This window comes from Lepisma saccharinum, chromosome 16 (genome assembly GCF_977018435.1).
Source record: "Lepisma saccharinum chromosome 16, izLepSacc3.1, whole genome shotgun sequence".
Classification (NCBI taxonomy): domain Eukaryota; kingdom Metazoa; phylum Arthropoda; class Insecta; order Zygentoma; family Lepismatidae; genus Lepisma; species Lepisma saccharinum.
Window position 1 is genome coordinate 58,003,820 of NC_139244.1, and position 6,087 is coordinate 58,009,906.

A 6,087-nucleotide genomic window follows, 5' to 3' on the forward strand; every position below is an offset into this window, starting at 1 on the left:
CCCTCGTTCAAAAGTGAGTTTAAAGAGCAACACATATATTACTTCTAGGTGATTCACAAAGTACTTCTTCGAGCATTAGCCTATCTAGTTATGTGGATGTAGATTCAGCATCACTTTCGAGTTCATAAGGGGATGCGAAATCAGTACCGAAAAGAACGTTGGCAATAACTTCGCCACACTGCGACGAAGCACTTTACAATAGCGTGGAATTTTCACAATTCTCGTGACAGTCACTACGCAACTTTTTGCAAAAAAGGAAAAAGAAAATGAACTTTGCGGTCAGTTAGATTTTTTAGACATATCGACAAATCCCAAAGGACACTGTAAACATTTATGTTCAAATGAGAAAAACGCTCCAATACCACTCTCAAAATCCACTGTGCAAGTGCACGATAATTCATATCTGGATTGTCTCGCTATTCTTACAAACAAAACATTCCACAATAGTTAAGCTTACTGTCGTTTGAATTCAGAAATTCAAACGTGCCACGATAAGCAATGGGAAGGCAGACTGGTGACTGTGTATTATTGTCGGCCTAGCCTTTGTCAGCATTAACCGCTTACAACGAACGAAGAACTTTCTTTAGTTACTGTTCATTGTTCATAGAAAAAAAGGTATGTTGAATAGTTTTGCAGCTGAGATACAAAACAACTTCTTTTTCTGTTTAAAATCATAGGTGCCCTCATATTTAATTTTCAAGAATTTGTGTTTTTTCAAAGGCATTCACTCTTAAGGACGCATGTGTTTGAAATGCTGTGCTTTTCTCCGTGCTGCATATTAATTAACTAATAATGATATTTATTAGTATTGTCGCAGATCCTTGTGATATATATTGGCATTTTTTAAAAAAATTTCCACAGCATTTTCCATATTTCAAAAGCTCAAGGGTAACCCACTTCCCCTCTCGTACGCCACTGAACGTATATTTTAATGGTTAAGCACAGAAAACATCTAAGTGTGTATTGTTTCTGTTTTTTCGTAGTTATTTTTGTGCTGACTTGTACTCAATTTGTGCCTGATAACAACCATATGGTTACTCTGTGTAACAACTTATCTACTACACATAATATTTTTTTATCCCTCCGTGGGGCCCAACATTTTCTGTAACATGCATATGCATGTGGTGTACACCTGTCCCCCAACCCTTTAACTATTTTTAAGGTATGAAATATGCCGTGAATTACGTAGAATATTGTTCGTGCATGCAAAATGTTATTTCTTTATCTTTCTTCTGAGATCAGCTGCAACTTCTTGCTGCTCTTTCAAAATGACGTAATATTCTAAAGTTAATGTCAGTCGACTCTTTGACCTAAATACGTAACAACCAAAGCAGTGCCATGTTCACTTTCAGTCACCACGTCACTTTCATGTTCAATTTTGGCACTAATACATAGCTATGTGTCCTCCTCCCCTTCCTCACTAACCCACTTCCACATAACATTGGAAGTAGTCTTGAGACAGTTCGTGCAATAATCATTTTAAAATATACTCAAAATCCTGTCCTGTCAGGATGGAAAATTCAGCAAGTGTTCTGTACCGTTACAACATGAAAATAGATATGTATGTTCTTGATAAGAAATATAAAATATTTGAATCTTTTAAAAATACAAAGTAAGACGTCTCCATTTTCCTGAAGGTGAAAAGCACTGAATTTGTCAAGGAGCTACAAACAAAAAGGAAAACCTTAGGCATGTGGGGTACAGGTGTCCCCCATCGATATTCATTGCAAGATTGCAATACTGTGAACTATATTGCACATTAGTGCTTTTGTGTAGCTGAATGTTCTTTCCTTGTCTTTGTTCTAGGAACAATTCTGATGCTCTTCTAAGCCACGTAATATTAAAATGCTAATGTCAGCCAGTTATTGGTGTACAGTTGTCCCCACGCACATAATTATAAAAATATTAATGTTTCGAAAAACAGCACACTGCAGATTCGTGCAGAATAACCAATTCTAAGAAATGTAATTAATTAAATTTGTAGTTTCAGTTCTTCCACATTGATTGGTTGGGTGATTTGGTTTATTTTACTTCAGTATTATGCCACTTTTGGCTAATTGCGATGATGAGAATTGGTGATGATATGATGAAACTCACGAAAGGGCAAGGACACTCACTAGTGTGATTCAACACAGGCCAAGATTCGAACACGAGATCCACAGCATCATAGCATGCTGTGCCAACCACTCCACCATGAAAGTCGGCGGTTTATGCACGTTTTCTAATTCATATTACTTCATAAAATATAATATCGTACCAGGTCAGTTGATAGATAATACTATGTGTGGTTTATAAACTGACAAACCTCATCTTTACTTCACGATTACTGAATAATATAGTAAACAATATTACATTGTTTTGGGGAGAGAGGAGGGCCATCTCAAATAAAACAAAATAGCTTATTTTCTTAAACACGAATAGTATATTCATTATTTTAAAGGTGGTTTCTACATTTTATAATTTTTAGGAAGTATTAGGGGTTGACCAGGCAGCCCTTGCACTCCCCGTGTGTACGCCTATGTTCCCAGAATCATATATTCTAGGCTACCTAGGCTATCTGCAAAGCCTGAGAAACAGTACTACAGAAGAAAATTAATTAGAAAATGTGCATAAAATTGTTAATTTCAATAAGAGAACGATGGTGTTTTAGGAGTTGGAATCCTGATTTCACATAAGTTGGCAACCTTAATGGACTTCATGAAGAAGTTGTGAAATACCACAAGTCCTTCCAACCCATTATCACTGATTAAGTAGCTAATTGAACACAAAAATTTCAATTTTGAAAATATTTTTATTATTGATTAACGAAAAATGGTGGTGTACATATGTAATACACCTTCGGTTCCAATTAGTAGGAAAAAATGGAAGATTCTTAAACATTATCTGATTTGTTTGCAACGACCCTGCTTGGTCGCCATTCAATTATTATTAGACCTTGCGTGGTCGCTATATTCTTTTTAATCGGATGAAAGAGTTAAGCGGAATGTCCCTGCGAGGCGTACGCTTTTAGTTTAAAGGTATTCTGTAAACCTTAACGGATCCACCTCTAAGTTTATTAGCTTCACTTATTATTAGACCCTGCGTGGTCGTTGTATTCTGTAAAAGTTATAAATTATTGTCATTTAAACTGTTTAGTATTGCAGAGTCCTGTGTGGCTCATTATTAATTGTATTGTCTGAATGCACACAGTTTTAGTTTATGTTAACACGTGCATCTAGTGATTTTCCCACTAGTGATTTCTCAATGTCAAAACCTTGATATTTCTCAGTACGGAGTTTGCAATATGTAAAAAAATGAGTTGGCAACGCGTACTTGTAGTTAGAATTTTCACCACTTATGCCCCCCTCCCCCCCCCCCCCCCACCCGTGAGTATAAAGCCAGCGCAGCAGGGCCCGGAGCTCAGTTGGCTCCCGGATGTCAACTGGCGAACATCCTGGGAAAAACCGGCCATCCAGCCAGAAGCCTAGCAGCCATCCGAGAAGGAAGAAGGGAGGAAGAAAGAAGAAGAAGAGCCTAGCAGCAACCTAACTACCCGGTCTAATCGCTTCGGCTGATAGGTGCCAGGATCTACCTGCCTGGCTTGTCTGGGAGCACCAGGACATCCTTCCTAACCTGCCGCCCTTGTACAGGAGACACCGGTCGGCTTGCCGATTCCTAGCTAGCGCTGGGGGTGTCGCGGCATCCTTTAATCCTATACCCAGCGCCCGCTTGCCAGAGGTGCCGGCTGGCTACGGCCAGTTCCCAGCTGTGATTGGGGGTACCGCGCACATTCTACTTTCTCTTACAGGGGAGCCCGTGACGTCGGCCGCGAACAGCACCCTAAATAAAATTAGGTACCTATACTCCCCCTGGCGCCTCACTGCGAGGAATAAATTGAATGGTCCCTGCCCCCCTTTTAATCCAGAAGTGGTGAATGCACGTGTAGGGTAAATGTAAATGCACTTAAGTGATAAAGGTTAAAGACTAGTGTGCTAACAGACTTTCTTACGATAAGTTTATAATAAACATATATATATATAAAGCTGTTGTTCACGTTTTACCCAGCAAGCCCTGAGATATCTAGAGTCTGTGTCTACCGATTGAATTAAGGAAGTTAGCACTTATGGGTAGACTTTTACCATCCTCCTAATTGAAGTGTTTAGAGTGTGGTAATTGTGTATAGGTGGGACGTTGCATGTTTATTATCTTATATTCATTTTTATTCTGACAATATTGAACTTCTGAACCATTTTTTAAATTATTTTTCCTCACTGTACATGCACGTGGCAGAATGGTTAGCGGTATCATTTCTAGCACCAAGGGCTCTAGTACCAAGCTCATGGTCCCAGGTCCGCTTCCAGATGCCAGTTCCATAATTTTGTTAATCCCGATTTTCCCAAAGTTTTTGGTGAAAATGGGGAGAAGTGGAACTTGAAAAATAATATCGGACACTAGTCTCGAGAGCTAGAAAAATGATGTTGACTCCATGCGCTAGCCACTCACTAATTAGCTGTTGAGAATGTCCAAAATAGCCATACATTACTGCAGGTTTGCTAACGTTTCTGTGTTTCCTTTTCTCACTTATCAGAATGATAATAGCAAGAATCAATTAAGTAAATTTCTAGAGGATGATTGTACCATGATTTGGCCAAATTATTTGTAATTTTGAGTGAAATTCTGTGCTAGAAGAAAATGGATAAGAAAATATTGAGAAGTGCAAGTAAATCATCGGTTGAGGAGAGTTTAGCTTCTAGCCTGAAATTCCGTGCTTCGGTTCCACACGTTCCCCTGTAGTAAGCTTTACACCATTTGATTTCAATAGAAGCAGACGACAGAAGTTCTGTTGCCGGATTTTTCCGTGCTTCCCTGCATCTCAGTTTGCGAGGTCCTTGAATCTCCAGTTCAATCAGTTCCAGTTACAGCAGACTTGCTTACGTCATTAAGGATTATGTTGGAGGAAAGTACAAGGGCTCTGGAAACTAAGATGCAAGAAAACTTCAGCAATCTGGAAGCTGAGATCCAAGAAAACTCCAGCAATTTGGAAGCCAAGATTCAAGAAAACTCCAGTGCCTTGAATTCCGTGGGATAAAAAATTCAAGAAAACATCAGAGAAAACTCCAGAAGTCTTGAAGCTAGGACTCAGGAGAATGTAAACATGTTGGAACGCAACTTTCACTTAAGGTTGGAGGAAAGTGGTAGAAATCTGGTGGAAGCGGAACGGCGCTTAGAAGAGAAGTTTTCACAAGGTTATTCGAAGCTCACAGAATCTGCTGTGGAGATGGGACAGAGACTGGAAAATTTGACTATAAAAATTGAATAAAATCAACAGAAGATAAGAGAAAGCATTCAAACTGAGATCGTTATGTAACTTACATCAGACCAAGAGCGGATTAAAGGAGGGCGGGGGGCGACCACCCCCTCTGAGGTCCTTGAGGGGACGTCGTGGGCGACTTCCACGGAGGACCTATTTTCTTCTTTCATATATTGATTACTTTACACGGTTGTAATGAAATGTAACACACATATGTCAATTGAAACATACAAGAGTAGAATAAAGGCGGATGGAGAGGGTGCACCACAACCCGAGGGGCGACAGACCTTCAAGGGCCTTATTGTATTTCTTCAATACTATGCAGGATTGAAATGCAATAAAGCAAATGTTGTGGTATTTTATGAAGAAATACCGTTATGGCGAGGAGGAAGTTTAGCGGCAAGTGCAGCGAGTGACTAAAATAGGGCGATAAATGATAGGGGCGATGAAAGATAAGGGGGCGATGAATGATAATGGGGCGACGAAAGATAGGAGCGACGAGAGACAGGGTGCGAACAAAGATAAGAATGATGAAATATAGGATGCGATGAATGATAAGGGGGTGACGAGAGACAGGGGCTAACAAAGATAAGATTGACGAAAGATAGAAGGCAACGAATGATGAGGGGCGAACAATGATAAGAATGAATAAGGAAGAGGGGGAGGAAAGATAAAAGCATATTAACCATAGGTGAAGGACTAGTGTAATATATTACTAGGGTGGATCAAAGTAGTCGTGAGGTGACCACCCCCTCACAGAGGATCTAGAAAATATGGGGCTGTTCATTGCCAAACTC